The sequence below is a fragment of the Saimiri boliviensis genome, chromosome 11, assembly GCF_048565385.1.
Source record: "Saimiri boliviensis isolate mSaiBol1 chromosome 11, mSaiBol1.pri, whole genome shotgun sequence".
NCBI lineage: Eukaryota > Metazoa > Chordata > Mammalia > Primates > Cebidae > Saimiri > Saimiri boliviensis.
In genome coordinates, this window is record NC_133459.1 from 57,257,266 (window position 1) to 57,266,862 (window position 9,597).

Below are 9,597 nucleotides of genomic sequence, written 5' to 3' on the forward strand. Positions count from 1 at the left end.
TGATTCCAGACCAACAAAAATATAAGCTCTAGGAAAACCGGGGTCCTTTTAGTCTCACTCAGAGATACATACGCCGTCTCTAGCTAGCTTGGCATCTGGTATGTAGTTGGTACTAAAAAAAAAAAATTGTTACATAAATAAATAAACTGCTTTTTGCTCTTTTTTAGGCTATGTGGGGCTCTGGCTCTTCTCTGTCTGCCTGGCTGCCGTACTGCTATTTGTCTGATCCCATGTTGTTCAACAATCCTTCTACAAGGATCTTCTGATAAGATAGGCTCAACCAACTCATTAGCCAGACTGGTCTCCCCAGCTCCTGTCTGCACACTGGCTCCTCCTTTCCCCATTCCTCTCTGTCCCTGCCTTCTGTGTGGTAATTCCCTTTTTAAAACAATAAATAAAAATGAAGAAGAGAGTGGCGAACACACGGAGTTGTTGAAGATTTTGTACTGTGAAACCTCTGTCTCTGAGTGAAGTTATGCATCCTAAGAGCTCCGCTTGAGGAGGCTTCAGATCAGTAGGCAGCTGCTTCAAAGTGCTCACACGGAAGCTTCCATCTCCTCTTAGAAAAGCCTGCAGGGGTAGGGATCGGGTGGCCACATCCATCAACCAGTGCCAGCCTGAGCCCCAAAGAGACCAGCTTGGGCACCATACCACGGGGACAGAGTATCTTTTGAACCCTCGCAATGGCCGTGAGGGGTAGATGTTGTCCCCACAGCATTGTGAAGACACTGAGGCTCAGACATGTTGAGTCATTTGCTGATACATGCGGGAGCCAGGACTCAAAAGCAAGGCTTTCCGTCCAATTTCACTTTCTTCTCATCGCGTCCTTTTCTAAGCACAGCCGAGGCTCCAGGGTAAGTGAAGATCAAATCCGAGTTTCTGTCCTATTTTCCCGTCAGGCTTGCTCTCACAGAGGCACTCCGAGGATAGAAGCAGAATCAGAAAAGAGCTTGTGTGTTTTGTCATGTCCTCTCTTTCCCAAGATTTCAAAGGCATGGGCCCATTTATCTAGACACTCAAGTTCTCAACAGGGGCGTTAGCAGCTGGGGAGTGGAATGCTGTTTGGAAAGGATGAAACAACACTGGCAGTGTTTATATTCAATTCCGGAGACCTGGTTAGAAAAATATTTTTAAAAAACGGAAGGAAAAGTAACCGTGCACTCCTAAAATGTGGGCTCATCGCGAGGGACTTTTGCCCTTGGTTTCTATTCCCAGGAGTGGACGTGTCCAGCCTCAGACTGCCGTTAGGAGATGAAAGGGAATCTTTCAACATTTCCTCCTATTGTTTGTGCTTTCTCCCTGCTTTGTCACCACTGTATTCTTATTGGAATTTTGTTAATGTGCAGTTTCTCCCCTGGAAACAATTAGAAGAGAAGAGCTGTCAAAGCCAAGCAGGAAAGACCTGTGGCTCACTCCTAAGTGAGTAATTATCATGTGTCTTGGAATGGTTGGCTGCTTCCAGTTGAAGAATGTTTGAGCTTAAAAAGGAAGGCATATAAGCATCCAGTGAAGTGAAAGATGGGGGAATCCACCTGGCTGCGGGAGGTGGCTTAGACCCCACAGCAAGGCATGGGGAAGGCTGAATATGACTCGGGCACTGGAACATCTGAGCTGAAATCCTGATTGCACTCCGTACGAGCTGTATGACCTTGAGCAAAGTACTTAGTGTCTCTGAACTTCACCAAGTTCATCAAATAGACAGGAATTCTATGTGTTGTGTGTTCTTGTGAAAATGAAATATGAGAGAATATGAAAGTGACTGGTGACTGGTACACGGTGGCTTTCAAATATGTCTTTTTCCTTTTTTGTTTTTTTAGCTGGAGTCTTGCTCTCTTGCCCAGGCTGGAATGCAGTGGTATGATCTCGGCTCACTGCAACTTCCGTGATATGGTTTGGCTGTGTCCCCATTCAAATCTCAACTTGAATTGTGTCTCTCAAAATTCCCACATGTTGTGGAAGGGACCCAAGGGGAGGTAACTGAATCATGGGGGCCAGTCTTTCCGTGCTATTCTCATGATAGTGACTAAGTCTCATGGATCGGATGCGTTTATCAGGGGTTTCTGATTTTGCTTCATCTTCTTTTTCTCTTTCTGCCACCATGTAAGAAGTGCCTTTCACCTCCTGCCATGCATGATTCTGAGGCCTCCTCAGCCATGTGGAACTGTAAGTCCAATTAAACCTCTTTTTCTTCCCAGTCTCGGGTATGTCTTTATAAGGAATGTGGAAACAGACTAATACAGTCTGTCTCTGAGGTTCAAGTGATTCTTCTGCCTTAGCTTCTTGATTAGCTGGGATTACAGGTGTCTGCCACCATACCCAGCTAATTTTCATATTTTTATTAGAGGCTGGGTTTCACTATGTTGGCCAGGCTGGTCTCAAACTCCTGACCTCAAGTGATCCATCCGCGTTGGCCTCCCAAAGTGCTGGATTACAAGCATGATCCACCGTGTCTGGCCCAACCATGAAGCTTTTGACATGGCCAAGTGAGAGAAACAGGAACAGTATGAACAGGAAGCCTCAAGCACTGGCAATTTAATTTCTCTAACAAGGAATTGCATGAATGTTTGTATGTATTTGTGTTTTGGAGCAATAATTTAGAGTAGAGAAGAAAAGAATAGTTCATTGAGGCTGTCTGTCCATGTGGGTTTTCAACACTGTTGTGACTATTAATCAGAGTGTGTGTAACTAAGCCTACCATTTATAAAGCACCTGTTCTATCCTGGGTACTGTAGGAGTATTATCTTGTTTAATTCTTACAATCACCTTATGTAGTAGGAATTGTCATGCAAATTTCCACGTAAGGAATTAAGGCTCAGAGAAGTGGTCAGTAGTAGAGTTAGGACTTTGCTTTTGCTTTTCTGACTCCAATGCTACTCCTACTACCACTGAATTCCAAAAGCTCTTGTGATCTCTAGCACTCATGTTAGTATTTAGTATGCACAATCTTGTGTTCACGCATACATTCAGTCAAGGAGCTATCATGTGCTAGAAACTATTCTAAAATGGGAGTATCCCAACTTGTAGAAGATGGTCTTTACCAATTACCTAAAATTTTTGAAATTCAAATTTTGATACTTTGAGAGGATTACGTTAATAAATGTATGAAAAGCACTTTAGAGTGTACTTGGTATATGCAAGGTGCTCAGATAAGTCTTAGAACACTCAAACCAGATAGTTTGAGGTGAATAGTTGTTGAAAGAGTTACAGGCATAGAGAAAGAAATGAAGGATTATGCGAGATCTGACAGCTACCAACAGAAGGGCACTGTTGTCTTCCCCGGGCCTGAAAGGGTAAGGGTGAAAGCATGGTCATGGAACCAGGAGGAAGTAGCCACATAGATAGGGTTGTAGCCTTTCAAGAGCTGTGGCCTTTAGTAAAGAAATGCAGCTAACCCACTGCAACCTGACAGAAAAGGAGCCAGGAGAGGAAATACCCTAACCTCACTCTCCTTTTAGTTCTGATCTCCTGCTGGTGGCACCCATTGGCCAAAACCAACTGGAGACTGGGGACAAGGGAGCCCCTGATGTTCTGCCCCTGGTCAGTTTCCAGGGGCACAGAGCTGTATAGAAAAGTGCAGAGAGTGGATCTGGATGGGCAGAAAAATATCCAGCTGCATATTCCATAAATACCAAATTCAAATTCCCACTCTGAAATTGACTGCAGGCAAATAAGAAAAATCAGACTCTTAACTAATGTTCACAACACAGGACAGGGTGTGTGAGTCTATCACAGCAGGCTTGAGTTGGACTAGATGCCACCTCATGTTTGTCACAGCCTGCACTGTTCCCCCAACGTCTCACAAAGCCTGCTCTTCAAAGCAGGCCTTAAAACCTCTCTACATTGGGGCTCAGCTCACATGTCCTCCTCCCACCTGATGTAGTGGCCAAATTGGATCACTCACGGTTCATGGTGTCTTCCTACGCACAGTCACAGCTCTGTGCTTTGATGGAAGTGCTTCCTCCAGCCCAGCAGGCCCTGCTCTCCTGCCTTCCCCCAGTCCTTTTCAGCTCTCAGGGCAATACCACCTGCTCAATGAATCCTCCTCTGTTCGCTCCCACTCAGATTTTTAGCATGATTTTCCTGTGCTTCTGCAGCATAGGGCTTGCTTATCTGGGTAAGGCATACTTCATTCAACAAACATTTCATTCAGCAAACATTCACCGAATGTCTATAGAGTTCCTGGCACTGTGCAAAAAGGGACCACAAAGGGAATGAAGGCTGGTTCTTTCCCTTAAGAAGTTCTTATTCTTCCTGGAATTAGCATTCTCCTTCTACTTAATAATCTCTGTACTAGACTATGGGTGTGCTGAGGACAGGGAATCTGCTTAATTATCTTTGTGTTCTCAGTGCTTAGCAACCACGTGGCACAGAAGTCTTTCAGGAAATGTGAAGCTATAGAAGAAAGAAAGAGAGGAAGAAAGGAAAGAAGAAATTAGTTGATTTATTCCACGGTTGTTTGGTAAGTGTCTAAAATATGCCAGGCCCTAATGAACAATGAATAAAACATAGGCTGCACACACCTGTTCGTGTGTAGCCTGTTTTATTCATGGTTCATTAGGATTTGGCATACACATACGTGTGTGTATGTGTCGGGGGAGGTGCACATGAAGACTCAAAACTTGGTGATGAGTGTCTGCAGAGCTCTGAGAACAAATCAGAAGACCCCCCTCTTGACTCTTGACCAGCTTTCTGAACTGAAGTTTTCCGAATCCACAGGAAAGAAGAGAGGGACCTATTTAGATGCTCAACTAAGCTATTGAGTGGTGATTAAAGAGACTCTTCAAACAATTTCAGAAAGCAGGTGATTTTTGCAATTGCAGGCTTATAGACATATGGTATTTGGATGATATAATTTCTTTAATTGAAAGTGTTATCTTAACCAGGGAGTTTTGCAAAACCCCAAAACAAAGACATCTGTTGCTGTTTTTGTTCTTTTCCCCAGCAAACAATCTGGTGGTGAAAAATAGGAATGACTAAATGGAACACCAGGGAAAATCATGGATTTGAAAAACAAACCCCTACGTCTTTAAGAGGCGAGTAACTAATCGTGGCACAAAACAGGCGCTTCTGAACAGAGTCTTCTGTGAAATCTTGGGTCATTATAACTCTGCTTATTTTCATATCAATAATTATTAATATGGAACCAAGGGGATGCGTTTGTGGCAAGTTCAGTGCACTTCTCCGTTGTCCATGAACCTTAGCTATTAGCTCTGTGTGTTGGTGGTTTGGCTAAATCTTTACACCAGATCCTCTGATCCATTTGCCTCCTGGACATTTACTCATGGCCCAAAGGTGCCTGAAACTCAGGTGCTCAAAATTAATCTCATCAGTCCACCAGAACCTGCTTCATCTCCTGAATTCTCCATTTTGGGGAATGTCCCACCAAGTTAGAAACCTCTCAGGACCTTCTCTCTCCTGCAAACCTCGCAGAAGCTGAAATCAGGATCTGTTGTCTCTTCTTTGGAAAGACTCTGCACTCTGCTGCCTCTTTTTCACCCCTACTACCTCTGTGTTGCACTCTCAGGTTACTGCAATGATTCTGCCTCTCTCCAGGCTTCTATCCAACCTTGACCATGACCTGTAGGGAAATGGCAGGAAGCAGAATTCACCTCACATGGTTCAAATGAAGAAACATTAATGAAGAAACTGCTTAGAGAGGTGGGGCAGGGTTAATGAAATAAACAAGGGATGTTGAGGCACCTAGAGATTAGCAACGGTTGGAAGCTATTATCACGTCTATAACCAAAGGGACAAGGGGAAGAAACAGATATTGAAGCCCAGTGAGAACTGGAACTGTGGAGGAAGGGCTGCCCAGTGGTGCATAGCCAGAGAGGTCATGTGGCAACAGGGACAGAGCAGGGAGAAATCACACAATGCACCCTCTACCCGCCTTCCCGCTGTTGGTATTTCCCATTGGATGGACCCAGAGCCTAGCTCAAGGGAGCCCAGAAGAAGCAGTCTGCAACAACAGGGCAGAATAGTGCTGAGGATGTATCTAGGGCATGGAATAGGAGGAAAGAGAATCACAAGTCTCTCCCCTCTTATCTATTCTATGCTCTATACCCAAGTACTACTCCTAAAACCCCTACTATGTCTCTCCTCTGACTGAATCACTTTAGAAACTCCTCATTTCACTCAAGATAAAATCACAGCTCTGTAAGCTGGCATTGTCTCCCCACTGCCACTGGCCTCTCTAGTCCTGCCTCTCACCACTCCTGGTTCTTACCTGACCCCCAGTTCTACTGCACTACTTCCAGGCCCCTGAATACACCATGCTGTTCTAAATCTTCATGGTTTAGTGAATGTTCCTTCCTTTTCCTGAAGTAGCCTCTCTCTCCTGACCCAAACCTTTCCAATACTGCCTGCCTGGTGAGCTGCAAGTCTTCCTTTCAAGATTAATTCAGATGTCACCTTCTCTGGGAAGCCTCCTCTAGCCATTCCACTCCTCGACCTGAATTAATCACCCCTACCTCTAGACAATCTTCCTTATACACATTTATATTTTGACTATTGTCACACTTCATGATTTTCTCTTGATCATATTTGTATCCCACAGCCAGACTGGTAGATCCCTGAAGATGAAGGCTATTTATTATTCATCTTAGCATACTAGCTAATTGTCATAGTTCCTGGAACATTAAATCTGTTCAGTAAACATTTAAGAAATAAAGGAAAAAAGAAAGGTGGGGAGAGGGAGGAAGGGAGGGATGGAGGAAAGGAGAAAGGAAGGAAGAAGAAAGGAAGGGAGACGAGGAAGGAGGGAAGGTAGAATGAAGGAATGGAAGGAAGAAGGGAAGGAGGAAGTGAGGGAGGGAGGAAGGAAGGAGGGAAGGGGGAAGGAGGGAAGGAGGGAAGGAAGGAAGGAATGGAGAGAAAGGGAGGCAGGGAAGGAAGGAAAGAAATTATTCCAATTGTTCAAAGCATTTCCAAATACTTTTGCACCTCTGACCTTCACAAGCAGCCTAAGTGTTGTGCTGGGTATGATTACCTGGGATAAGGACACTGAGTCTCACAAAGGGATGAATGGAAGCTCAGGGAGAAGGTAGTGGGAAGAGATTGGGATGGAGAATCAGACTATTTGGTTTGAGCCCCAGGTCTCTAATTTTCTGGGTGTGAGTTCTTTGCTGAACTAGGAACTTTTCTGAGCCTTTGATTCATATCTATAAAACCTCCCAGAGTGGGGTGAGGCAATGTGTGAAGATGGTTCACATACTATACAAGGCTAGACAAATAAAAGGGATTTAGGGCCACTTTTTTGGCACTCACTCTGCCATTTTTAGTAGTTCTGATTGACTTATTGACATCTGCCTAGCTCTACTACCTTATATGACTAAGCCAACAAAAGGCTGAGTAGGCTCTTCCCACAGTGAGAAAGTTGCTTCTTGAATTTTTAGAGTTGTTGAGGTAGGTCCAGAAAATACCTGGAGACAACTGAGCCCAATCTTTGATCTCCTGCTACTGTCACCAACTACAGACTTCCTGACAAAAGGACACGGGCTTCACACACCAGCAGCAGCTAAGTCCGATCCAGCCAGTCCCTTCCATCTTTGGAACACTCTGGATACCAGAAACTTCTTCCTTTGAACAGAAATCTTTCTCCCTATAATTTTTTCATATTGGCTTTGTTTCCTTGGCTTTAGGACCAGAAAAGGCCATGCTTGTTCCCATGTAACAGCTCTTTTAAACGAAGGAAGCTCTGTTGTCCTTCTGAATTGCTTCTCTTCCAGGCCATGCTTCCATTGTCCCTCAGCTGTTCTTTATTAGAGAGACTTTGAGGCCTTTTTCTACTCTGAGAGCCTCATCAGAACTTTTCTCTCTGCTGCTATTTCTCCCTGGAGTCTATGACAAGCCACTCGACTGCCTCATGACCACAATGACACCAGAGCAATCCATCATACATCTCAAACAGTAATCACAAGTAACAGAGGTCCATATGTCCAGATGAGAAAATCAAGGCTCTGTGAGATGGGGGTTGCTTGCCCTAATTCATATCGATGGTATATAGAAGCACAGGGACTAACCCAGAGCTGCCTGACTTCTAGAGCCCCATGTGTTCTATTGCCAGTGATTCCTGCGCTTGCTCCATTTAAGCCATGGACAAAGAGAACTGAGAGGTGCACTGGTTGCTTTCCTCAATTCAAACCAGTCTCCTCAATGAAAATACAGGATTAGACGAGTTTGTAATCATCTAATAAGAAGCACTTGAAAAATGATATTCTTTTTTCTTTTTTTGAGATGAAGTTTCACTCTTATTGCCCAGGCTGGAGTGCAATGGTGCGATCTCGGCTCACCACAGCCTCCGCCACCCAAGTTAAAGCAATTCTCCTACCTCAGCTTCCCAAGTAGCTGGGATTACAGACACCCGCCACAACATCCAGCTAATTCTGTATTTTTAGTAGAGACAAGGCTTCTCCATGTTGGTCAGGCTGATCTCGAACTCCTGACCTTATGTGATCCACCCACCTCAGCCTCCCAAAGTGCTGGGATTACAAGTGTGAGTCACTGCACCCAGCCATTCTTAGCATCATAATTATTTAGTGCTTTATGAAACTTGACAATTGCTTTTCCCAATCGTTCTGAGATTTTCAGATAGTGAGGTTTTGGGAATCATATAGACTGGTTCTCCTCCCAGTGTGGTCTGCATACCGGTGTCAGTTTACAAACCATCATGGGTCCTTGCTGAGATAAGTACCGAAGTTGAGAATGAACATTGAGACATTTGATAGCAATTTGACATCACCATGGCATCCAAGCATGTAATTTTGTGTTTTACAAAAGCATCAGTTGGCCACAGATTGAAAATAAAAACCTGGTTCTTTACCATAGGCATTTTGAGAAGCACTGACGCAGACCATTCTCTAATGATTGACTGGTTCTGTTTCATTTGCATAAGAATTTGGACTTCACTTGGATAATAGGATCCGTTCAGCTAGGTTTGTAAAACAATAGTCACATTGACTGTGTGCTATGTGCTCTACCAGGGGCTGTGAGCGGACAGTAGGGATGAGCAAGGGATTGGATCTTCCCACGGCACTCAGCACAACAGTGTGCCCAGAGTAGATGCTTAGGAAATGTTAAAATTGGATTGGTTTGACTTGAATGTGCACTTGAAATTCTGAAGCCTACCTAATGGTAGTTGTCTCCAGGAATCTTCAGGCCTGGTCAAAAATGTCAGAACACACGGCCTACGGTTATGGGTTGTAAGCATATAAGAGTAAGACCCTTGTGCACATCTACAAGTGCTCTAAAAACAGGAAAGATGGACTGCGATCTTTGGGAATCTGTCTCTATTATTTAGCTGTGTTTTTGCTTGGCTTTTTTGTTTTTTTAATTTTTTCATCCATGTAGTCTTATTTTGCCAGCTGGACTGTTTACTTTTTGAGGAAAGGCCATATCATAGACCGTGTGTCTTCACGTTCAAAAACATACTTTTTCAAATTTAATTTTTCTGAAATCAATAAGGATCTTACAAGTGATATGTTCATATGATGCTATATCCCCAAGCCTAAAAGTGATCAAATCAGCAGTACTTTTTATGCTTAGAGGCATCTTAGAATTTAACAAATACTGCAAGTCGATTGATATTCAAATTGCTTT

At 43.9% G+C, this 9,597-nt stretch overlaps 1 long non-coding RNA gene across 8 annotated transcripts in view; it reads left to right on the forward strand.

Annotated features, from left to right (window-relative positions):
- The window catches only part of LOC104652867 (uncharacterized), a 76,924-nt gene extending 70,204 nt beyond the window's left edge, over positions 1-6,720 (forward strand). For 2 of the 8 annotated variants that reach the window (XR_012512434.1, XR_012512428.1), the window contains exon 3: positions 168-6,720. This is a non-coding gene — a long non-coding RNA (uncharacterized LOC104652867). The remainder of the gene's footprint in view (positions 1-167) is intronic. The other 6 variants (XR_012512429.1, XR_012512430.1, XR_012512435.1 and 3 more) reach the window with 6 other exon arrangements.
- Positions 6,721-9,597: the final 2,877 nt, after the last annotated feature.